Source organism: Rattus norvegicus, chromosome 14, assembly GCF_036323735.1.
Source record: "Rattus norvegicus strain BN/NHsdMcwi chromosome 14, GRCr8, whole genome shotgun sequence".
Lineage (NCBI taxonomy): Eukaryota > Metazoa > Chordata > Mammalia > Rodentia > Muridae > Rattus > Rattus norvegicus.
The window spans coordinates 8954488-8981352 of NC_086032.1; the positions used below are offsets into that span (position 1 = coordinate 8954488).

The 26865-nt window shown below is 44.6% G+C and overlaps 1 long non-coding RNA gene across 5 annotated transcripts; it reads right to left on the reverse strand.

Moving 5' to 3' along the window:
• Positions 1 to 388: 388 nt before the first annotated feature.
• LOC108352708 (uncharacterized) lies at positions 389 to 26865 on the reverse strand. 5 transcript variants are annotated; one of them, XR_001841068.3, is made up of 5 exons: positions 26564 to 26865; positions 26014 to 26157; positions 25421 to 25659; positions 2350 to 2437; positions 389 to 592 (listed from the first exon to the last, which is right to left on the reverse strand). It is a non-coding gene; the product is annotated as an uncharacterized LOC108352708 (long non-coding RNA). The 5 variants fall into 5 exon arrangements; XR_010057444.1 differs by lacking the exon at positions 389 to 592 and adding an exon at positions 848 to 909 and having other exon boundaries at positions 26014 to 26201; XR_005493141.2 differs by lacking the exon at positions 25421 to 25659.

The window sequence follows — 26865 nt, forward strand, 5'->3', positions numbered from 1 at the left end:
TAACTAGGCAATCACCCACATTAACAGCTCACAACTGTCGCTAACTCCAATTCCAGGGGATCCAACACCCTCACACAGACATACATGCAGGGGAGAATGCCAATGTACAGGAAATATAAAATAAAATCCTAACTTAGAAAAAAAATTGCCACTTCTCCCTTGGGTGTTCTTGCTTCCTCTCTGTCGTTAATAGATAAAGCCAGCTGTCCTCTCATGAGGGCCCAAGGCGGCCTATGAAAACTCTGTTGCACCTACCAATCAGATGAGCAAACTTGGAAGCAGGTTCAGCCCAGTCAAGCTCAGCATGGCTGCAGCCCGGACCAACACTTCTATCCCAAAAGAATCCTCCTAGCAAGCCGTTCCAGGATTCTTATGTAACAGATACCTGTTAGTGTAGCCCATTAATTTATAATAATTTTATGCGATAACGACTACCAGAAGTTCTAAATCACTGGTGGGTTCCGTATCCTGACTTCTAAATCATCTTGGAAATTCTTCTGAATTGTGTAACGTTGACCCTTCGTTTAAAATCCTATCACACTCAGTCGCCATTATGTTGACACGTGGCCACGCTGTGTCACACTTTCGGGGCCTGGAAAGAATGCAGATGGGATTCACATGTTTATAAACATTTAAAATGTCTAAGTGAAGCTAACTAGATACTTATTAAAAGGTACATTAGTCTCTGTCTTGACAGAGACCCCCTGAGATCCTAGAAAGCCAGATTCCCAGATTTAAAACTATCAGACATTTAGGAGATTAACACGCTGTCGAAGCAAGTCCAGGCCCCCAGTCCCAGGAGCACAACGAAATGTTCAGAGAAGGAAATGGAGTCTTAGTAACAGACTTGTTCGTTCATTGGTTTTTATTATGACTCACTGATGATATGGAATCCATTGTTTCTTCCATCTGTAAAAAAAAAAAAAAACAAAAAAACAAAACAAAACAAAACAATAACCTAGCCTTTCCAGTTTCCTGGTTGTTTATAGTCGGTGTAGTTTGGATGAATGCATCAGCATGAACACTGTTCAAATTATATGTAATTTACATTGACACACAGCTGCCCCTGGCCTTTTTCCATGTTAGCCTGAAGCAGAACCGGCATTAATTTAAGTGAGTTTCTGAGAAACAACCAGCTCACCATCCCTTTGGCCTTACTCAGAGAGATAGCAGAAGTGTCTTGAGAGGAAACACATCGGCTCACGTCTGTGGTCCGAGGTGTGGACGGATGTAGTTCTCGCACTAAGTTTGAGTGGGAAATCAAGGTGACTCGCAGAAGACATCAACTGCCCATGAGGGTGCAAGGAAAGCTGGTGTACTTCCAAGAATTTTAACGTGCGAATTTAGTCTACTCTCTTGAACAGTTTATCCTTCTAGTCTCGAACTGTTGACTGTAAATTACCTCAGTGGAAACCCCAGTGAAAAGTAAGAAACAATCGAGAATTTAAGCATAACAACAGAACAATCTCTCGTCTGCTGCATAAACACCTCTGCTATAACCTTCCATATAGAGCACAGTGTGAAATTTTCTGTGTTCCAACTTGTAATTATTTAATACTATTTATCTAGCCAGTGATTTGGCGTCATTCAGAATTTTGAGTTTATCATGTGGTAAGATTACATGGACAGCCTCATTAAGGGTTACTATACAATATCTTTGGTATGCAAAGAAAATGGAGGCTTAAACCTTTCTTTCCTCGGACTTAAATGGCACTGGGAGTAACCTGACATTTATTCATTCAGCTAATCAGCAGATAAGCATGACTTATACTTTGAAATTAAAGGGGTGCTTCTGGGGGTGCTTACTAAGCGCTACAGGGAACCTGGGGGAGATAGTGTTATAACAGGGCTCAGTACAGAGTACTCAGTGAAGGTGAGAGGGGAAAGGCCAGCAACCTGGAGTCGGAGATTCCTTGTTAAGAACCATGAAAACTGAGCCCAGAAAGGCATTACAGACATACGGAACTGAAATAAGATCTTTCTGGGACTAGAGCGGAGGCTAAAGAAGAAACAGAAGATTGTAATTGCTTGGCATGCTTAGGAAACTGCAAGCAGATACACGTTGGAAGCCAGATCTGGAGATCAATGTAAGAGAAAGTAGATCACGTAGACAGAGATCCTACAGTGCACACAGAAGCACACACACGGGTCACACATCTACACATGGACATGGACACATTTACATGCCCAGGTCATATGCCACACATGCAAATTAATAATAATAACAGACTAATTTTAATTGACAGTAATTAAAACTGTAAATCGAAGATTTTATAGGTAATAAAATTCTTAACTTCTCATCGACTGCAGGGGAAATTCATGTTTTCTATAAATCTCGTACACATGTACCTTCAGTTAATGACTGGTCCACATCTCCTCCTCCTCTCCTATCGCCTCCTCTTCCTCTGCCTTCTCCTCCACTTCCTCTTTTCTCCCCCTGCAACCAAAAAGAAAAGCACTGAAAAGAAGCAAAGCTTCCCTGGAGATAGCGACGCTGTCCCGTGTTAGGCTCTCCATGAAGAACTCTGCATTCAGAATCTTTGATAAAAATCCTACCAAACCTATCTCTGCTTTGACTTTGGTTTCCATTCTTAACCCATAGTAGGAGCCCCAGGGACAGTCGTACCAAGTAAGTCCATGTGCCATCATTAATATTTTCCCCATAGTGCGCATGGCCCCTGTTTTCAGTACAGTCGGTATTCGTGAGAGCAGGCCCAACTAAGGCCTTCTAAACTCGTTAGAGCACAAAGACGCCATTTTAGAATTTGCTTGCTCCTGAAATAATATGTGTAAATAACTGTCACTGAGGGCACGGAGGAGGGAGACTCTGGATATTGTATGTGAAAAGATACATTCGCTTGCTTTTTATCATGCCTAACGTAATCAAAGCGAAACGTAGAGATGGGTCGACTGCAGAGAAGAGCCATTGGGTGGGCCGTTGCTTAAGTTGCACTGGAACTACAGAATTCATTGTACAAAAGAGAAAAAATATCACTGAGAAGAAAGCTGCTTCTACCTCTGCTGTGTTAATTAAACAGATAAAGCTTGTTCTGCCCCCAGATGCGTGTGTGGAGAAACATACCAACTGTTAAAGAGAAGTAAAAATTAAGGGTTTGTTTCAGAAAGCCATTTCCTGGGCTAGGAGCTCTGAGGGAGGGAAACTTTACAGTTTTATGACGAGGAAACGTGACATTAGAGCTCGTGAGAGAATTCACATCTGGGAGCCGGGAGACAGGGCTGTGTCTTGGGAAGGAGGGAATGAGAGAGAGAGAGAGATGGGGAGAGGAGAGAACAGGAAGGTGCAAAGAACCGCGTGCTTCCAGGGACGCCAGTCTTGTAATGAGCCAAACACAGCTAGAGCAGCTCCTAAATGTTAACAAATGTTGGTCAAGGAGAGGGGGCTCCCGTTCCCTGAGGTCTGAGAAGGAACCACGGAAATAGAGAGAACTGCAGGCTGGGAGGTGAGAGCATTATCTTCAACAAGTTCTCTCAGCTTCTCCCTCACACACGACTTCCTTGACCTAATATCGAGAGAGCGAGCCGGATGGAAAGCACCCAAAGGCCTAAGTGTCTAGAGCCACATACGGCTAGATGAAAAGCAGCAGTCGTCCCCAGGACAGTCATAGAAACACTTCCTCAAGACACACAACGCTCTTGTTCTTACTGGGCAAACAAACCAAAGCCTAACACAAAGCTCACAATCTACACTTTTAATAACAGTGAACGATCTGTCCAAATGGATCCATCCCACTCCGTAGGTGTGGGGCTGCAGGCAAGGGCTTGCAGGCTTGCCACTTTATCCTATAAATAAATCTTTATTGTCACACATTTGCCTAAACAGTGGGCGCCCTTAACGCTACAGTAGCAGAAGTGAGTCGGTGTGACAGAAATGTTATGGCCTGAAAATCTAAAATATTTCCTATCTGGCCCTTCAAGGAAATGCTTGCCAACATATCCTAGATAATTAAAATGATCGCCAAGGTGGCCCACGCATAGACATCAAAAGGACATGCCGTGGTGACAATTACTCTGCTTGCGTCCCACTGGTCCATTTATTGTTTTACTTCTTATTTATTATATTTCATCAGGGCTTTGTTTGTTGGTTGGCTTTTGTCTTTGTTTTGGTTTGTTTGTTTTGAAGACAGAGTATGACTCTGTAGTCCTGCTTGGCGTGAAACTCACAGAGATTTGCCTGCCTCTGCCTCCAAAGTGTTTGAACTAAATACCTGTGCCACCTCACCTACCTTATTTTTTAAAAAAAAAAAAGGACAGAATTTCTCTCTCTTCTTTTCATTAATTTATTTATTCACTTTACATCCTGGTCAACGCAGTCCCCCTCCTCCCTCCTTCTTCCCAGTCCTGCCCTTATAAGTCCCTCCCCCCATTACCCTCTCCCCTTCTCCTCAGAGAAAAGGAAGGCTCCCTTGGGTACCCACCAGCCCTGGGACATCAGTTTGCAGCAGGACTAAGCACATCCTCTCCCACTGAAGCCCAACCAGGCTGTCCAGCCAGGGGAAAGAGATCCAATAGCAGGCAACAGAGTCAGACAGTCCCCCTCCAATTATTGAGGTCCCACATGAAGACTAATCTGCACATCTGCTACATATGTGTACAGAGCCTGGGTTCAGTCCCTGCATGCTCTCTGATTGGTGGTTCAATCTCTGTGTGCCCACCATGGGCCCAGGTTAGTTGACTCTGTAGGTCTTCTTGTGGTGTCCTTGACTGCCCCAGCTTGCTCAATCCTATCCCTAGCTTTTCCATAGGATTCCCCAGGGTCTGACTGATCTTTGGTTGTGGGTCTCTGTATCTGTTTCTGTCAGATGCTGGATGAGACCTCACAGGAGACAGTTATACTGGACTCCTGTCTGCAAGCATAGCTGAGTATCATTAATAGTGTCCGGGATTGGTGCTTGCCCATGGGATGGTTCTCAAACTGGGCCAGTCATTGGCTGACTGTTCTATCAGTCTCCACTCCAGCTCTCTCCCTGTGCATCTTGTAGGCAGGACAAATTAGCTCTGCCTTCTGTATAACTTACTCTGTAGACCAAGTTGGCCTCAAACTCAACAGAGATCTGCCTGCTTCTGCCTCCCAAGTGCCGGGATTAAAGGCACGTGCCACCACCACCCAGTCAGTTTATTCTTTAATTTTAAATCGTGTGTATGTGTGTGTGTGTGTGTGTGTGTGTGTGTGTGTGTGTTTGTCACAGACAGACAGGCAGGCAGGCAGGCAGTTTATACACAGGAGTACAATGTCAGCAGAGGCCAGAAGAGGAGCTGGAGTTACAGGCAGTTGTGAGTCACATGATGTGGGTGCTAGGAACTGAACTCAGTGCTCTTAACTGCTGAGCCATCTCCTTAGCCCCCTGTTTCAAACTTTTAAACAATGTCTTATCCTAAAGTTAGAACTGGAGGTAAAGTGTTCGTGCTTCTAAGACTCAGGCCACGAGACTATACATCTTGGAAAGTAGCCAGAATCAGGAGGAACTCTGAGGAGACCCACAGTCCAGCTACACTGGCAAGAAGATTGACTGGTAAATATGTTATAGACGGCTGAAGGCTACACACTAGCTATCCAGTAGAGGCAGCAGAAAGCCCATCAAATACCCTATTGCCTTTCTCTTCATAAGGCACGACGATAATTTCATAGGGATAGTCCTGGGACGCAGGACAGTCATGCATTATAATCATGAAATCTGTAGTCGTTTGGCATAGTCTTGGTTCTGTGAATGTCCCCTCGATCCAAATCACAGCAATCATGACTGTGGTGGTGACTTTCAAGGTGAGTCTGTAATGGAGGGCAGAAGTGGGGTACAAGACGTCAACAGCTGAGGCAACCCAGCCCTCCTCTATTTGATCCCAACAACTCTTCCATCAACTAAAACTATAGTAATAAAATAATAAAGAACAGTCTCCATTCATTTGAAGGCCTACGTGGGGGGAGGGGTTCTCTTCTGGACTGCGGCCATGGTAGATGACCCATCCTCCAGTGGATGACCTCACGCCCCTGAGCATGCAGGCCGCAGTAGCCACACCTGGGATGACATGGAGCTGGAAGGACACTCTGTTGGGCAGAGGTTTGGGGGGTAGGGTGTGGAAGGTACATATCATCACAACATATCTATTAAATTCTCGAAGAATAAATAAAAGGTATTTGTAAACCTGTGCACACGATTGCCCTATAACCCAGCAACTCAGCATTTGTGCCAATAATAATAAAAAAAATCTTATACAAACACATCAATTATGGTTTTCTCTATAAGAGTTGGAAAACTAGAAATCGCCACACATCATCCCAGAGGTGACTGGTAAGGCTGGGACGCATATATACCACAGAGCATAATACTCAACTGTGACAAAGGAATAGACTATGACATACACAGCCTACAGGAATCTTCTCCTATAGGAGAATTGTACCAGTGGGAAGAGAAGCCAAAGCTCACTTGCACAGACTAGAACTGAATTCTTATCACATATGTAAATGACACAAGACAGAGAGGAGACTAGTGTCCACCGAAGGTCAGGAACGGTGAGCCAGTTATATAGACCTCGGTAACAGAGGGGATCCTCAAAGAGACAATACAGTTAAGTCTCTAGATTTCAGGGATGGTTACACGAAACTATAATCATAGCAATAGTGACTGAGTTACACGTGGAGACACACACACACACACACATTGCCACGTGTGCTTGTGCCAACGTTAGTTTCCTGGTTCCAATATTATGCTTCAGTTGTTTAAGATATTAATGTGGTGAGATACTAAGCCCAAAGTGCACATGATCTCCTCATCCATTTTCAACTCCCTGTGTTTCAACTCCGCCTTGATCTGGTGAATGTCACCTTAATGGCATGCAATGGGTACCCCAGAGTCACAGAGCAAACAGGTTGTATGCAGGACCGCCCCTTCAGGTGAAGATGGAGACGGAGGAAGAGTCCAGGCAGAAGGCACACCTGTGTGGACCTATTGGAGCCAGGGAGCTCAGTGGAGAGAGATTGTAATATACTTAACAAAAGACTAGGGACGCTGGTAATGTGGATAGAAAGTAGACCAAGGGATGCCTAGACGGTAAACCAAAAGGGCAGTTCTAGATACAACAGAACACTTGGATGACTATGGCAAATGGTGTGAAACCGTGACCCCTCACTAACCGTGGGCGGCACACACCTGTAATCTCAGCACTCAGGAGGCTGGGGCAGGAGATTCTGCTTGAGGGCAGCAAGGCTACAATACTGAGATACTGAGAGGCTGTTCTACAAAACAAACGTGAAACAGAATGACGCAAAATCAACAAGAATCAGGTTAAAGGATCCATGTCTCTGGGCACGCGTGCAGTGTGTATGTCTCTGTGTGTGTGTGTGTGTGTGTGTGTGTGTGTGTGTGTGTGTGTGTGTGTGTGTGTATAATGAAGATGAGCCTAGTCTGGGATCCCTGAGAGATCCAGTCTTAGAACCACCAGGACTTCGAGACTAAGAGTGGTACACAACAGTCGTGTGTGTCCTAGCAGAGACAGGGGAACAGCAAGTTCTTTGGGGGTCAGAAAAAGACAGGAGAGGCAAGGCGGCCGATGTGGTGCATTGAACCATCATAGAACCGAAGTACACATGTGCAAATGTGAACAAAGAAATCAGTAACCCTAACACTACTCTCCCACCCCCTCTCCTTCTCTCCTACGACCTGAAATCACTGTTCCCAATAAGACTCAATTATTGTCACTGAAATATCACTACGGCCATTAAAAGTTATTTTCCCAAGGATGGTAGCTTTAAAATTCTGAACTGGAATGAATGCATTGTCCCCAGTAAATTAGCCACTGACTCTTCCTTGCCCTATTTTTCCTCTCGGTGTCTCGTTTGATTATTCCAAGCAGGCCCATCTATTTTCCTCTTTGGCAAGCAGACAAGGAATGAGGGATGGAAGTTATATTAAGAAAAAAAGTAAATGCACTGCAGTGCATACTTGAAAGCCTTTCTGTGATAAAAGGACGGAACTTGGTCGAGGGGAGTCACAGAGTCAAGCGTAAATGCTTTCTCTACCAGTGTGATGTGAAGGGAGGGGCAGGGTATAACTTGGAGAGCTAGTTGGGCAATTATATCCCTACCAGAAAGTTTTATGAGACAGTATCAGAGGGGAAGTGCCACGAGGCTGTGTCAAGCCACAAAGTGCAGAGAGGGAAAAGGCGGTGTTTGTAGAGCAAGGGACAAATACAGTTGGTAAGAAGGAAGGCATTAGGGTCACTAATGCCTAACCTCTCCCTTCTGCTACATCTGGATGGGAGCAGAATGTCCCCTCCAGTCTCCTTGGGTACCTGGGGCTTAGCAGGTAGACAGGATCCTACAGACAATGCCAGAGAGAAGAGAGAGCTGCTTTCCAAGAGAAAAGCCGGGACCAGTCAGTAACGGGTGACATGGCGTATAACCCCTCAAATGATGTATTTCAGCCTTCCACCGCGTCTGAAATGGCAGAAGGCAAAGCTCTGACCCCAAAAGAAAACAATTTGCACTGTTCGCACCCATAGGGGAATTCATGGACGGTTACTTTTTCTTCATGCTTGGTGGGCACCAGTAGAGGTCACTGAGAACAGGCACGCGGGGAAGAAAAATTTCGTGTCTGCCAGGCAGCTCAGCCCAGTGGAGCCTTAGATACTCGGGCTGTGGGTTCTAATTCTGACTCTGCTGTTAATTTCCTCTGGGACCTTGGAATCTCCAGTTTCCTTCTTGGAGACATAGTGCTGAACTTCTCAATAAAGGAGGAAGTGGGCATGCTGGTGTGGAATCCCACCCCTCCCGTTCATCACTTGGGGTTAATACTAAGTTAAAATGTTTCTAGCTATACAATTAAACTAGAAAGTTTTAACTATTGACAAGTGGGTGTACTGGCTGGTTTCCTGCGTCAACTTGACACAAGCTGGAGTTACCACAGAGAAAGGAGCCTCCCTTGAGAAAATGCCTCCATGAGACCCAGCTGTAAGGCATTGTCTCAATTAGTGATCAAGGGGGGAGGGCCCAGCCCATTGTGGATGGAGCCATCCCTGGGCTGGTGGTCCCGGGTTCTATAAGAGAGCAAGCTGAGCAAGCCAGTGGGAGCAAGCCGGTAAGAAACATCCCTCCATGGCCTCTGCATCAGCTCCTGCTTCCTGACCTGCTTGAGTTCCAGTCCTGACTTCCTTTGGTGATGAACAGCAGTGTGGAAGTGTAAGTTGAATAAACCCTTTCCTCCCCGACTTGCTTCTTGGTCATGATGTTTGTGCAGGAGAAGAAACCCTGACGAAGACAGTGGGTAAATGAATGTTTTACTTCAACCCTAAAAGAGCGACATATTTTTCCAAAATAATAAACATCAAATGGGGCACAATGTCTTTGAGTGAAGAAATATGAAACAGTGTGTGATGCCAGGTTTTACTCTCATTATTACTAAATTAAGAGACAGTGTTTTGTTGTGCTGTGGTTCTGGTATTTGACACAGGGTTTCACATGGCATAGTATGGCTTCCAACTCCCACATATCCAAGGTTGACCTCTGGTGGTCCTACTTCTTTCTCTCTGCCTCCTGAATTCTAGAATTATAAGTATTCACGAACACACCTGGCTCAGGAAAAATAAATAACTCCCACTTGTTTATTCTTTTTAATCTTGTAAGCAGTGGACGGAGGGACGCCATAGTGTGCATTTAAGGTCTGGGGACCGTGAGCTGGAGTCGGTCCTCTTCTTCTACCATGAGGGTTCTGGGAATCCAACTTAGGTCATCCTGAGGACCGTCTCAGTGAACCTGTGAAGTCGTGAAGGTGCACATTCCTCCTCCTCTCCTGCTGCGGCTTTTGTTTCGTGTTTATCCAGTACCCTCCATGCCTGACATCCACTGGGCACCCCAAATGCTAAGTGAATGAACAGCAACCAGACAGACAGACAGACAGACAGACAGACACACACACACACACACACACACACACACACACACACAGAGCAAACACGGTATGATTCCCCCTTGCAGAAGATACCCAGAGCGGCAGATTCATAGCAAGAGTATGGAATCCCAACTACCTGAGGCCCAGCAGGGATAAGGATGGGGAGTCAGCTGCTGGTAAACTAGATTCTCTTTCAGATGATTGCAAACATGTTGGGAAGACACGGTGTGGGGGTTACCTAGCATTGAAAATGCACCTCTTGCTGCCGAATTGTACACTTTAAATGATCCTCGTTTATACTCTCTTTAAATTAAATTTTGACAGCAACAGTCAAAATCCCAGGGACTAAATATCGTCTTTCTTCCTCTTGCCAAAGTGAGGGCCTGCATCTCTGGGGTGATGGTGGGGGGAATCTCTCGATGCTCTGTTCCCTTCAGGAAGTGTCCCCGACATTCTTTATCATCTCACATTCTGACACTAGGAACCTACTCAATCCAGGCTACCTCCAGAACAGTATTATCAAATTTTCATTAGCTCGGATGTTCGCTAGCGGCCTCTTCCCACAGCTGAGTAAATATTCCTCCCGAGTGAAACCTGAGAGATGAATTGTCTTCGCTCTGAAATGTATTTTCGCGCCGAAGCTCAGACAAGTGTGACAGTTTCTTGCTCTAGCGTAGCTTGGGTGTCCCCACCTCCCCTCACCTTCGGGGTACTCTTTCCCAAAGACAAGTCGTTATTGACAGAGAAACCATCCCCACAAGTGGGAGCAATGGCCTAGCCTGGGAAAAGAGACATGGCCTGACTGGATAAGCAGCCTCAAGGAAAATGAATTCTGCTTTGGTCTCACCGAATCGTAAGGCCAAGGTTCACCCTCCCAACATCTCTCTATGTGAAAGGACAGGCTGAACACCCTAAGAACCTCACTGTGATCTAATAGATGAATTCCTGGGGGGACGCACTAGGGGAAAAATGTAAGCAGAGTAACAGTATTTGGGTAACTTCAGGAATTAAGACTAACCTAATGTACACCACACTCCCAGTCATTAGTGTTAGAGTCAAGGAGTTGAATTTAGTGTTCACTCGACATAGTACTGGCCCACATGTTTCTTGTACTACTTTTAGAGAACCCAGGAACTAAACCACTGACCAAAGAGTACACACAGAGGGACCCATGCTCCAGCCACATATGTAGCAGAGGATGGCCTTGTCTGGTCATCAATAAGAAGTGAGGCCCTTGGTGCTGTGAAGCTCGATTCCGCAGTGTAGGGGAATGCCAGGGCAGTGAGGTGTGAGTGGGTGGGTGTGAGAGGGAGCACCCTCATAGAAACAAGGGGAGAGGGGATGGGATAGGAGGTTCCAGAGGGGAAAGTGGGAAAGGAGATAACATTTGAAATGTAAATACATAAAATATCCAATAAAAAATATTTTTAAAAAGAATGAAATTTAGGGGGTTGGAGAGATGGCTCAGCGGTTAAGAGGAGCGCAGTTTACAGAGGTCCGGGGTCTGGGTTCCCAGCACCCCGTGGTGGCTCACAACCGCCTGTCATACACACACTCAGGCGCACACATTAAATAAATACATCTCCTCATACATCCTCAGATATGGATACGTGTCAGCTTTGCAAAGCACCTGAAATTTCGCCTTCAGTTGTGTTAGGTTATCCCAGCCTTCAGAATCACGCCTTACTGACAAGTAGCACTCTCAGCCTTACCTCTAGTGACATTTTGAAGGGGTGGGGGATGCCATACAGTTGATTTTTACCTACTCTCTGGGGTAAGTCTGGCAACGTCTTTGTCTAACCTGTACTACCAGAAACCATACTCACCCAAAACCACGATGAACAAAAGCTGTCTGGACAGCGGCAAACGTCTCCTGCTGGGTCCAGCCTCCTGTCAGGAGCCACAGCTATGGAACAACCATAGTATGAACCCTGAATAACTACTTGTGTCAGAACCATCATCTGAAGCACCTTAACGACCATCCTCCCTCTTGCCTTCTACTTGTTAGGATGCTCTCCGTCCCTGAGGGGTAGCATAATTCTCACCCACAAGTCTGTCCTGGTGTGTGGTCCATGCGTATGGTGCCATGAAAAGTATCTGACTCAGTCCCTCAAAAACTCCATGTCGCCGAAGAGATCAAGCTAGGAATTCTCAAATCGAGCTTTGAGGGAGTGCTTTGAGGATGATGAGGTACAGATAAAATCTGAACCGACGGACGAGACACCTTCACCAACGATACAAAGCGAATCTACTGAAACCCTTCCAGAAAACTCAAGAGCAGAGTGAGGCAAAAGTGTGCAGTCTTGACAGCAACTGTCACTCGCTCCACAGGCCCTCACTCCAAGGGCAGAGGGCAGAGGGCAGAGGGCAGAGGGCAGAGGGCACTGCCCTGTGTCACATCCCATATCATAGCTCCTGAGCTCTTACAGGAAAAATAAGGATTCTTTCCAAAAGCCATTCCTGAGTCTATGTGGCGAATGTGTCTAATTTCAGTCTCACTGGAACTATTCCCCGCCCCCTCCCTCCCTGACCCCAAAGCCAGCTTCATAATCCTTGCAAAATGATGATGTAATTAAATTCTCCAGAGCCCGGGTCGCAGGAAACTGATGCAGCTTCCGTGTTTGTCCCTCCCCGTCACACTTCCCAGCCTCGCTAATGAGTTCTTTCCATTTAGCATCAAAACAACAACAACAACAACAAATAATAATAATAATAATAATAATTTGGCATTAGAAAGAAAGTTGCTTCTCCACCTCTCAGTGCTTTCTACCCCAGCCATATAAATAGGCCTCCAAATGGGCGTGTCCATTAGCATCAAAACAACAACAACAACAACAAATAATAATAATAATAATAATTTGGCATTAGAAAGAAAGTTGCTTCTCCACCTCTCAGTGCTTTCTACCCCAGCCATATAAATGGGCCTCCAAATGGGCGTGTCCATTTTAGGTAAGGATAAATCTATTTCCAAGTAGCCGGAGCGCTATCTGAGGGAGGGCAATTTTACGATGAATTAACAGCTCTGTGCGTTCTCTTAATCGAGCAAGTATCTGTTGTGTTCTCCAAGGTGAGAGGCGGGCAGAGACCAGTGAGTAAAATTTCAGTTCTTCTCTCCCGACCCTCACAAGGCACTGAGAACAGGAGCCGAAACCGTGTGCTTAAGCCCAGACGTGTATTGTTAAATGTGACATGCTCAATTTATCATTAGTTATGAAGTGAGAACGGATGAATACACATTCAATTTAGTTCAGCGGCTCTCTTCATTTATCACACTCCGTCTCCATCCATCATCCTCCCCCACCCTTTTGATTTGAACAAATAACACACTTTCATAAGTTTAATCTAATTAATCATAATTGTAAGGTAATGTTCCCTTAATGAACCATACATCTGATTTTATAAAGTTTGTTGCAATTTTAATAAAATGTGTTCCAGATAAAAATCTGCAAATGTTCTCCTCAAAGTCAGACTACCTCATCTTTTCTCTCCCTGTGGATGTACACACTCACACACACACACACACATACACACACACACACACACACACACACACATTTTCTCTAGGTCTGATGAAGACACACCACCATTGAAAGCCATCAGAGCACATGGCCTTAGCAATAACCCTTTCTGCAAATTACAAAATGTCCGTGGTTTTATGAGGTAATGTAGAAAGTTAAGAAAATTAACAGAGGAATAGCAGGACTGTAAAAGATTGCTCTCCGCTGTAATTATGAATTTGAAGCCAGGCCTTGATGATCAATATATTGATAAAAACTCGGTACTGCTTACCTAGCATACATGAAGCCCTGGGTTCCATCCCTAGCTGGGCTGCATGAGACTTGAAAGGGAAAAAAATGAAGATAATGAAACAGAGAAAAACCAGGCTGTCCCTTGTGCGCAGTAAAGTTACGGTACAACTCACAGAACCTCTCTTCCTAATGAAACTCAAAAAAGCTCACAGGAGACAGGCGACGGACTAAATCTGTTCAAGTCTTAAGTTATCCCCTAGATTTGTGCGGGAAGAATGCATTGAGCCTTCCCTGAACCTGTGCAAGCTTTAAGGTGACGAGAGCATCAGAGATCACCCCGCTCCCCAAAGCCAAAAGAACCATTCAAACCCTTGCCTTGGAATGAAGCGACTGGGCCAGCGGAGGTTGGGGAGTCTGGCTCATGGTGCAGGCAGTGGGATAGGGGATGGAAGTTAGACTTCCGGCTGCCGTTCTAGAGCTGTTTCCCACCGGGTCTTTCAGTGCCCGCCACACCACAGCCACCTCCTAGGCCTGTTAGCTGTTTGATCCACTGCCTTCCATTAGGAAGAAAAATAGAAATTCCGTAGACCCTGTGTTAATACGTAGGAGCTATTGTATAGTACTTTATAAGTCACATGTCACACTGCCACTATCAGACTAGACAGCCCCTCAAGCCCTAGGGTAAAAACAAGGCAGGCTGCCGTGCGCATGCGCTCCAGCATGCCTCCTCTTGGCTCTCCCGCCTGCACACTGTAGCCTTTGACTGACTGCTGCTCTTTACCCCCCTCCCCTGGGCCAGGAACCACTTCCCCTTTACAGTCTCATTAGTGACACTAGGACCGTTCACCCTAGCTCTCTCCTGGTGTTCCTGACATTCTCAGGCCAGGGTTTTTCTTAAATACCCTTTCTCCATGTGACGGCAGGACAAGACACTGGCCAAACTGAGGAATCCATTAACATAAATATACAGGATAGGACCTATTAGTCATTTCCTCGCATTGTGGTCTAAGGGCTGAAACCATCCAATAGTCCTGACTTCCACCTTAGCAAAAGGCTTCTCTGGCCTAATACTGATTACAAATTTTATTCATTATCCACTGTGGAGCAGATTAGAGATCAATGAGTAAGAAATGACCACATGCTCACCAGCAAAAACACATGGCCCAGGTTAATTCTTTTCTAAATGAAAACCAAATAAATCTGCTAATACTCTTCTCACACTCTGACCAGTGCGAACCTCCAGTCTTTGGGTGGAGTAGAAATGACGGCTTAGCCAGACCCATAAAAGAGTGGGTTTTGCAAATCCTTTGACAGAAAAATTCCACTGCCAGCAATTTGCTTTCAGTTAATAATCAATGCATCTCAGCTGGAAAGTTTGAGCCATTCTTAGAACAAGGCATTATTGGCTAGTAAAAATGATATTATAGCAATAATACTACCAGACCCAAAGAAATGTTCATATTGGTTTTTTAAGCCAGGCTAAAACAGTACAGTAGCATGATCTCATTTTGAAGTTTGTATATTGCCTTTAAGACTAAATTGTAACAAACTATAGAAATGATCCCTGAAAGACATAGCCATCTCCTGAGAGGCCAGAGCATGGCAAATACAGAAGCGGATGCTCACAGACAACCACTGAATCAAGAATGAGGTCCCCCCATTGGAGGAGTTAGAGAAAGGATTGAAAGAGCTGAAGGGGTTTGCAGGCCTTAAGAACAATATCAACCATCCAGAGCTCCCAGGGACTAAACCACTATCCAAAGAGTACACATGGACAGACCCATGGCTCCAGCTGCATATGTAGCAGAGGATGGCCCTGTTGGGCACCAATAGGAGGAGAAGCCCTTGGTCCTGCCAAGGCTGGACCCCTCATTGTAGGGGAATGTCAGGGCGGGGAGGTGAGAAGGGGTAGGTGGATGAGAGGGAGAACACCCTCGTAGAATAAGGGGGAGGGAGGATGGGATCGGGGGCTTATACAGGAAACTGGGAAGAGAATAACATTTGCAATATAAATTTTAAAAAATCCAATAGAAATGTTTTTTAAAAAGACTAAATTGTGGGGCCTAGAGAGATGACTTAGTGGCTAAGAGTGAGAACCATTCTCACAACTGACTGGAGTTCAGTTCCCAGCAGCTCTCAACCCTCTGTAACTCTGGCTCCAGGGGTTTTAACACAGCTGGCCTCTCAGGACACCTGCTCTCACATGTGCATAGGCACACTCACATGTACATTCACACACTCACATATACATATGCACACTCACATATACACATGCATAATCACATATGCACATACACACTCACATATACATATGCATACTCACATGTGCATACACACACTCACATATACATATGCACATTCACATATACATATGCATACTCACACATACATATGCACACTCACATATACACATACACACTCACATATACATATGCACACTCACACATACATATGCACACTCTCATGTGCACATACACACTCACATGTGCACATGCACTCACATATACATATGTACACTCACACTTACATATGCACACTCACATATGCACATGCACACTCACATGTGCATACACACCCTCACATATATATATGTACACTCACACTTACATATGCATACTCACACATAATACACACACTCACATGTACATATGCACACTCATATATACATATGCACACTCACATGTGCACATACACATTCACATGTGCACATGCACTCACATACACATATGCACACTCACATATACATACACACAGGCACAAACACATACACTTAAATTATAAAAACAAGTGTTTAACAAATAGATAGCACATATCAAAAGGTTAATACTAAATGTAATAATTATGGAAATTATAATTCATTTATTGTGTAAGCCATAATAACATTTGAATCACTATGTTAGACTTGGCCTGTACTATATACTGGTGTTCCTGGTGTTTCCTACGTGCCCAGAGGAGGAGAACACTCAATAGTTACCTTCTGAGAGAGTGAAATTGAGGTGGTGGTGGTTGGTATATTCATTTATATCTGCAAGCCCTGTACCGACTGATTATCCCTCTGTGATAGGAAAAGCATCGATACATACATGTCTGCTTACTACCTCATCAGGAAGTCTTGACGATGGAATGTTCTCCTAAGAAACGGTCAGAACCAATGCCTTAAAGAGCCTGGTGAAAAGTTCATTCATCTGGGACGTCAGTGGAAATTAGATAAGAAACTTACATAATGCAAATCAGATATCGGGGCTGCTAAGCATGCAAGCAGGTGTCTCTCTCCCAATCAATAGTTCATTGAACAGGGGCTGCGCACCCAGCATGCTAAAGTTCCTTGAGATGCAGCAAGCCGCACACAGGGAGAACCACAGGAAAAAGAGCCTCTGGCGCCAAGGAAACGACACAGTTTATTGGCAGAACAGAGCTCATACTCGTGTAATCCTGTCTGGAAGACAATAAAACGTGCTGCCACACCTGCGAGCTAAGTGCTGTTTTCCCCAAGAGGAAGAACGGAGAAAACTGCAGTTAGCCTGGGGGAGGTCAGGGGAGGCTTCAAAGACAAGCTGGCACCTCAGAAGATCCGTAGCTGCGCTTTGATAGATGGGAGGAGTGGGAGGTCTTTTCTACATTTAACCTTGAATTAAAATAAAACTAATTCCCAATAGGCTGGCATTTAATCACTGCAGAATCAAAAGGCCAAGCAGACTCACTAAACACTCAGGGACAGATTTTTTTTTTCCCCTAAGGCAGAGGGCATGAGGCAGCAACAACAAATTACAAACTTTGCCCTGGAATCCAATGCTCACTCAGACCTCCGCTGCCCAGCCTGCCGAGGAGCAGCGACAGGTTCTGGGCATTCAATTTGTTTTCTCCAAAGTGTGTTCTGTCGTCACCTGACTAGCATACTCCAGTGGTTATCTGCTTACTGTTTCTACCAACCAGAAGGAAAGCTGCAAGAAAAGAAGGATTTAAAAAAAAAAAGCCATGCTTTTGTCTGTTTTATTCCCATCTGTATCCTACTGATGGGTGACAGTTTCCGGTCTATGATAGACATTCAATACATATTCGTTACGTAAGTGATGGCCTACTGTGAGTATTGTTCGTTGAAAGGCATTCTGCACTGAGAAACCTCCCTACCACCCTCACCCCTGTAAGCAAGTGGATTCGAATCAACAAATTCAGACTCCTTTACATGAGGGAGTGTTCAGAGGTTCCCACACTCGTTACCCTGGAAAAGATTTTAGGAGGCTGGGGTCAAACCCTACAGAGATGCCACCAACTTCACTATATTTCCTCCGTCCTGCATCATGTGTTCCCTTGAATATTAGTTTATCCTTGCCCTATTTAGAATATTGGTCTATATAATAATGAAGATGTTCTTGTCCCAGTTCTCAGGAGGACGTCCCCACACCTTAGCAATTTTCCTATTGTTGGAAGTGTCCCTGTGGCTCATGCTGTGTCTGTATCTCATGTCAAAGGGATCTGACAAGCACACCCCTTTGACATCATTTGCTTAGCAGGTGTAAAGCCCTGTGCCCAATATCCAGCGCCAAGAGATAAAGAAGTTCAATAAAAATGTTGGATACTGTCTTAGTCAGGGTTTCTATTCCTGCACAAAACATCATGACCAAGAAGCAAGATGGGGAGGAAAGGGTTTATTCAGCTTACACTTCCACATTGCTGTTCGTCACCAAAGGAAGTCAGGACTGGAACTCAAGCAGGGCAGGAAGCAGGAGCTGATGCAGAGGCCATGGAGGGATGTCACTTACTGGTTTGCTTCCCCTGGCTTGCTCAGCTTGCTTTCTTATAAAACCCAGGACCACCAGCCCAGGGATGACACCATCCACAATGGGCTGGGCCCTCCCACCCTTGATCACTAATTGAGAAAATGCCTTACAGCTGGGTCTCATGGAGGCATTTCCTCAACTGAGGCTCCTTTCTCTGTGGTAACTCCAGCTTGAGTCAAGTTGGCACACAAAACCAGCCAGTACAGGTACTGAAGCTTAGGTGAGCTTCATGGTTGGTGAAACCATTGAGATGCTGGGAGAGGGAGCTCACCTTACTTCACGTGTAGAAAGTTCACAAGGCTGTCTATTCCGAACAGTCTAGACTCCGCCTATCTGTCTTTTTATAATGAAACTGTCATTTTAAGCGGGTTATCCTGCACACGTCTCATGCTAAATGACCAACCCTAGACAAGCTATGGGAACTCCTGAATGTGTAGTATACTGCTCAGAAGTGCGTGTAGCCTGAGGACCTTCTAGTCTGTCTGCAGCATTTGAAGTGAGAGCCACCCTGATGGGCGCTATACCTTTGACCTGTGACATTGGTATGAACTCTGGGTGGCCAGCGTAGACTATAGTTACAGTGTTCAAATATGGGGCACAGATACTCATCTATAAAGTGTCGCATAAAATGATGCTAAGAATTTTGTTAAATAATATATCATTCTTGTGTAACTATTAACTCAAAAACCCCCAAATCAACACTCTCACCCGAAATGATGATACCTATATTGTCATGGATTCTGCAGTTAGGAGAGCCATTTTGACCTTAATCTCCTAAGGGCACTTTAGAAGTAAGGCCCCAATTTCCTTGTCTCTAAAAAGGTAATGGCAATCTATACCCCACATGCTGTAAAATACTGTTGTAAACAAGTGTCAGGGCAGCGGTGGCATACAACTTTAATCCCAGCACTTGGGAGGCAGAGGCAGACAGTGAAAGAATAAAGATTTTAAACTATCCCCCACTGACCCTGCTGTGAGGACAAGTGCACCTCACAGCAAAGAATAACATAACATATTTTGGGGATGTAGCCTGGCTATAGCCACAACAAACCATCTGGCCTCAATAAGGCCTGACTCAACAGTCCTGAGGAAAACGAGAATTAGGGTCAGCTTGCCCCAGAAGGAGGGTGGCCTAGAGTTGAACTGAGCCCAAGTTACAAACCAATGAAATTGCTTTGTGTGACTGTTGCCAACTACCTATGTAATTTTCCCTATAAATCCCTTCCCCTAATTGGGCTTGGGGTTGACTCCTCTGTCTCCTGTGTGAGATACGTGTCATCCCCAGAGCTCTGGTTCCTCAAATACACCTCTTGTTTATTACATCAAGACTGATTTCTCGTGAGTTCTTGGGGGTTGCGTTGTCTCGAGATTTGAGTGGGGGTCTTCCCCACCCCAGTGGTCTTTCAACAGATCTCTGAGTTCAAGGCCAGACTGGTCTACAGAGTGAGTTCTAAGATAGTCTAGGCTACATAGAGAACCCTGTCTCAGTCGATCATCAATCAATCAATCAATCAATCAATCAATCGGCCTTCTTTGAAGTGTGTGCCCACAGTCAGATATGGATTTCTAAAGATAATATAGCCTAAGGAGCTACTGGATCTGAGCCCATTATACAAAACAGTTGGTCCATATCATATCCATTCACGCAGCCTTTTCAGACACCTAGTCAATGTTTACAGCATGTGTCAGTAGACGAGACTGAGATTGTGAACCTGTGAGACATTCACAGAAGCGAGCTGGGAAAAATTAAGACAGAAACAATCAAATGAATCCTTGAGTATCTGTCTCCTCTGCTAAGATAATTTGATAGAATTTTCAAGAAAGACTGGAACTTGGATGAACAAGGTATACAATGGACAGTTTTATGCTAATACGCTGTGTAGAGTAATATACTGACCGTGCTTAACACGGCATGGCACGATTTCATCTCATGTGGACTGTGCTGTTCTGGCTTCCCACAGCACTCTAAGGCTTTCTTTTTAAGTTCGATGGCATAGTCCAAAGATGCTATCAATTTTCCCTGGGTCACAGAGCTATCAAGGGCCACCAGCAAACAGCAATTTGATCGTGGTCAAAAACAGCGCTTCTTGACTTAGCGCTTCGAGGGGTCAAAATCACTCAGCATCTCCTAGGTTTCACTCAGCTCCTCTCCCCCAATCTCTATGAGGTCATAATGCTGTCCCACTGAGGATCTGGGAAATAAAAATGCCAGAGTTCTTTCACTGTCACACAGCTAAGATGGGGACAGAATTGATTCAAGCCAAAAGATACCTGTGAACCCACCACTTACCCCAGCAGCAAAATGCACACGGTGATACTCACCTTGCTGGCTTAGTGGGATTCTGAAGTGCCAAAGTGCCAAATGTCTGTGACAGAGTCCATGAACTAGGAGTTCAGTATGATCTTAAAGAGTCAGGCCTTACCTAATTATTATTTCTTCTTCTTCTTCTTCTTCTTCTTCTTCTTCTTCTTCTTCTTCTTCTTCTTCTTCTTCTTCTTCTTCTTCTTCTTCTTCTTCTTCTCCTTCTTCTTCTTCTTCTTCTTCTTCTTCTTCTTCTTCTTCTTCTTCCTCTGCTTCTGCTTCTGCTTCTTCTGCTTCTTCATCATCATTATCATCATCTTCTTCATCATCATCATTATCATCATCAACCATCATCATCATCATCATCATCACCACCACCACCACTACCACCGCCACCACCACCACAATCATCTTTAATTTTTGTTTACAGTCCAGTCATTATCCTCCTCCTGGTCTGCCCTCTGACAGTTCCTCATTCCATTCCTCCTCCCCCGTTTCCAAGAGGATGTCCCCACCCCACCAAACCTCCCCACTCCCTGGAGTCTCAATTCTCTCAAGGGTTAGGTGCCTCTTCTCTCATTGAGGCCAGACCAGGCAGTCCTCTGCTGTATATGTGTTGGGGGGGCCTCGGACCAGCTAGTATATGCTGCCTGGTTGGTGGCTCAATGAGAGATCTCAGGGGTCCAGGTTGGTAGAGGCTGCTGGTTTTCCTATGGGGTCACCCTCCTCCTCAACTTCTTTCAGCCTTTTCCTAATTCAACCACAGGGGTCCCTGACTTCAATCCATTGGTTGGTGTAAGTATCCACGTAAATCTTGGACAGCTGCTTGTTGGGACTCTCGGAGGACAGCCATGCTAAGCTCCTGTCTGTAAGCACACCATAGCATCCGTAATAGTGTCACAGTATTTATCAGATTTTTTGCTGGACCCTAAGGGAACAAATGAGGCTTGGAGGATCTACTATGGTTTCGATTTAAAATGGCCGCCACAGTTTCATGAGTTCAAACACAGAGCTCCCTGCTGATGACACGGTTTGGGGGCTTCTGAATCTTTAGGATGGGGAGTCTAGGTAGAGGAAGTGGATTGTTGTAGGGAAGCCTTGATAGCTATAACCCAGACCTGCCTCCAGTCTCTCTCCCCCACCCCTTTGCTTCCTGCTTCACGGATACGTGAGGAGTCACAGCCACTTGCTCCAAACACTATAAATGCCTTTTACTCCGCCATGCTGTCCTATCACTATAGACCATACCTTCAAACAGTGAGCCAAAATAAACCCTTCCTCCCACAACATCTGTCATGTATCTAGCCACAAGGGAAAAGAAGCCAATAAAAGTTCTAAGACCTATTTGTCAAAATATCAGCAAAAAACACTAGATGTAGTAAAAATCGCAGTGAAATCTTGGGACACACTTCGTCTTTTAGAACTTAAGGATTGTATGATCTAATTCATACCCACAAACAATTACTGACCTTACCTAGTCCTGGTCCTGTCAACCCAGGGCAGCTGGTCACCTTAACTATATAACCTCCCTTCTAAGGCAAATTCTCAGAATAAAATAATGTAGTCTTTCATTGTAAAGAACTATTTTAAAGAGTCAAAACTCACTTTCATGTACAACAACTACAGTGCCGGAAAATACAGAAAACATTCGATATGAGTGCATGGAGTTAATCGATAGTGAATGATACAGACAAAAAGAATCAGCCTTTATCATTTTTGCCGCCATGTCTCCATATATGGAAAATGACTAGATTACTTCTTTAAACTTTTAAATCCCTTGATATTAGGAGTCATAGTATCTGGATGAGCTCAGATTCGTGGATGTCAGTGCACAGCTACCAGTAATATATGAACCATTTCTAAGACTTGCCCTAGCAGCTGAGGAAAATATGTCCTCTTTAGGCTTGGTCCTTGAATTTCTCAGCAAGTGGTCATGTTAGAAAAAGTATGAGTTTTATACAGTACCAAATCTAAATAGTCAAACTATCGAGTCAAAGTATTTAGTTCCCTACATAGTGACGACCGTTCACGACTACTCTTTGCTGTCTACCTTAGTAAAGTTCACTTTCACATACATATGAGGTCGAGCCGTTACAAAGCTCCCAGTGCTGTAAAGCAGTAGAGGAGACAAGTTCGTATAATTCAACCAAATACTTGAAGGTTTTGAGGGTTTAGCAATCAACTATAAGTGACATTATCTACATAGTTTCAAACTGCCGACTCCGGGACAGACTTGTTACAAATACTTCTATCCACTTTAGGTAAGGCTTCCAAGCAGCTATGGTATTTCATTCTCTTTGAAAACCTTACCTTAGTGACTCACACATTGAGCCAAGCAATAGATATCTTTTGCTTGAAGCATGGTTATTTATTGATATCTATAATGTCTATCTTTATCTGTTCACCAAAGGATAGAAGGCCTCAGTTCGATGAATGGAACCCATTCTAATAGTGACAAATTAAATCCAATTTAGCACAGTTGTTACAAATTTTTAAAAGGAAAAGATTGGCAGGAAACCAAGCCAGTTCAAAACATTCTCATTATAATCAATTCAAACTGCCAAGCTATCTTTCATCCAGAGAGGGCCCTACCAAAAAAACTTATCTGCCTAAGCGAGCCATACTTCTAGGTAATCAAACCAGGCTATTTTTCTTCCTGGCTTCGGGCCAATCTGTACCAACTCCTAGTTCTGCAAACTAAAAGACAACGGTGAAAGTTCAATTTGCCCACTCTGCATGAACTCGGGGAGAATTTCACAAAATGTTAAAAGATAAACAGATGGATTCAAAGATGGTTAGATTTTAAAGGTGGATGAACAGAGGAGCAGATGGAGGGAGACTAACAGAAACAGGTGCCACGGACCAAGCTCCACTTGGAAAGGGTTGGTCACTGGGAGCAGCAAAACAAATGTCTTAAAGCCAAATGGTGGGTTACAAGCTGATGGCCTATGTTCTACTCAAGACAGCTTTCCAGATTGTTCACTTGAGCTTGAGCTTGTGCTCTCTCTCTCTCTCTCTCTCTCTCTCTCTCTCTCTCTCTTTCATCAACTTTTTCTGAAAATCTCCAGACAATTCGAAACAAACAAACAAAGAAACAAACATTCCTTGGATAGCTCATCTCTTGCAGATCAAAAGCCCAACCTTTTGTTTTACAAATCAGTTCAGTCATTACACGGGTTCCATTTTGATTATCCCAATCAGCAGTCCATAACCCCAACCCCTTGATTCTTAGAAAGAGACAGCAAGCACAGACAATAATTTAGCTGGGTGGGACCCCACCCTTGAAATTAACCATTCCCTCTGTCCCAGGCTGACCGTGAATCTGCCCACCCCTGTCTCTGAATCTTTCTGACAAGTTGGCTCACAGTGCAGCTGCCTCTGCTCTTTCAGACCTGTTCTCTGGTTGAGAAATTATATATTTCCAAACTTATGTACTTAGAGTCATTTCCTATAACCTTGAGGGGCTGTCCTGAAGGTCACAGCATTTACCATTTTGCTGAGACATTAGCCACACCCTCGCCTCCCAGACTCTTGCTGTCTCTGATTATCATGGAGTCATTAACCTTGGCAGAGAGGACATTCCCCCAAGAAGGAGCATGAAAATACGTACACTATAATACAAGCAAGCCTTATGCCCACAGCAAGCACCTACACTCATGGAGGCTGTACTGGCTGGTTTCTTGTGTCAACTTGACATAAGCTGGAGTTATCACAGAGAAAGGAGCCTCCCTTGAGGAAAGGCCTCCATGAGACCCAGCTGTAAGGCATTTTCTCAATTAGTGATCAAGGGAGGGAGGGCCCAGCCTATTGTGGGTGGTACCATCCCTGGGCTGGTGGTCCTGGGTCCTATAAGAATGCAAGCAGCAAGCCAGGGGAGGCAAGCCAGTAAGCAACATCCCTCCATGGCCTCTGCATCAGCTCCTGCTTCCTGACCTGCTTGAGTTCCAGTCCTGACTTCCTTTGGTGATGGACAGCAGTGTGGAAGTGTAAGCTAAATAAACCCTTTCCTCCCCAGCTTGCTTCCTGGTCGTGATGTTTGTGCAGGAATAGAAACCCTGACTGAGACAGAGGCCCTGCTGTCTCCCTTCCACGGGTAGGAACCATGTCATTCCGTCCCTTACATGGCCATGCTGGACTCGGAAAACAGGTTCATGTGAGGAAGAAAAGAAAGAGCAGAAAGATAAAATTCCTGTGTGTTGATGTCCACAAGTACAATACAGACTGTCTCTGTTCAGTGCAAGCCCTTCCTTTAAAAATTATAATTATTGTCTTCCTCCCTATGAAGGGTATTATTATCAGTTTCATAAAAACAATAAGTAGAGATATCCAGTGTTTTGGGTGAAGGTACCTATTTTAAAGCATTTCTGCTTTGACAAAGTTCGATTCTGCTGAGGACATTCTGCTGCAGAGAAACCGACCGAACCTTGATGATTACTAAATAAGAACATAATTAATTATTTCTTCAACCGAATAGTCCTGAATTCTACCACAAATCAATCAGTTCTTCTAGCCTAAGAAGCTGTGACTCTATTTTAGCTCAATGAAAACAAAATCAATGGAAGCCAATTACAGCCCATCTCGTTAGAGTATGCAAATGGTAAGCCATACAACTCACAGGGAAGGTCAGCCCTAGGAGTGGACCATGGGCTGCTACTGGCCCCTAGCTGCCTAGGACTCACAGTACGGCCATACCTGGAATCTTCCAGAAGACCGAGGTAGCCTGTCCTCTTTCCTTTCTTCCTCCCTTCCTTGAGTAGTGGAAGCTCCTTTGAGGAGGCATCAAACTGGATGATCTAGGCTCTGGTGCGAGTCTGAGAGCAGGTATCTGATATTCCGGTCTATTGATCTTTAGTCTAGCATAATATTCAAAGTTCTTTTTTTTTCTTATCGTTCATGAGCCTGCAGCCTGATTATGTGGTGCCTGGAAATTTCTAAACAAGGATAATGCATATGTCACAAAAGACCAAGCATACCTCGGGGACAGACACGGGGTTGATATGCAATAAACATTAACAGAATACAGACTAAGCTACCCACACCATGGGTAGGAGTGCCTGCCATCCACTGTGACCTGGCCATAACACTGAAATTCTTACCCCTGGTCCCCTCAGGGTTAGGGGTTAAGGTGCTGCTTCTGCAAAGGGCCCCCATTGAAACGCAAAGGCATTAGACAGCAAGAGTGGGCTCCTCAACGACCAGTTCCCAAACGCCAGGAATTCACATCCCACATCTCCTCCAACCCATCCTGTCAGAGCACTGCCCCAGGGTACTATTAATTTACTTACATTTTTGAGTCTGAAATGCTCTGAGGTTGACGACTCCTGACTTCACCATGAGCATCAACTGAAGGTGGGACACCCCCCTGAGCACACTGCTGGGCCTGGTCCATGGCTGTTCTAGGGGTGCATCTTTTGAACGATGGACCATGACTTAAGAGCATATAAATATCAGAAAAACTGTGAACCTTTACATTCTGTGAAACGAAGTAATATTTTTCCCTGTAAATCAGCTCGTGTATTTTAACTTAATAAATTTTTATTTTTTTTTTTAAGAAAACTTAAAACACTGCCCTGGAAACCAGGATCCTTGGCATAAATAATGGAGATGTGTGAATAATTGCAAAGAGGATGAAGGAATAAATTTAAATTCTAGCTAAAATAATGAATCACAGTACGTATTTTTATTTATGCCCCCCTTTGTGTATATTTTATACTTATATTCTTTTTTTAAAGTCAAATAAATAATTTTAGTTCTATAGACCTTGAGCCCGAATCCTACACTTGCTTAAAAATGGGAGAAATAGCCAGATAGGGTGGTGTGCACCTGTAGTCCCACCTCTCCGGGGGCTGAACAGGACCGTCCTGAGCTTGAATTCAACCTAAGTTACTTTGTTGAGACCCTTTTTCAAGAAGGGAGGGAGGGAGAGAGAGACAGAGACAGAGAGAAGAATGGGAGGGAGGGAGGGAGGGAGGGAGAGAGATGAGGGAGGGAGGGAAGGAGAGAAGTAGGAAGAAAGGAAGTAGGTAGGAAGGAAAGAAGTAGGTAGGAAGGAAGGAAGTAGATAGGAAGGAAGTAGGTAGGAAGGAAGTAGGTAGGTAGGAAGGAAGTAGGTAGGAAGGAAGTAGGTAGGAAGGAAG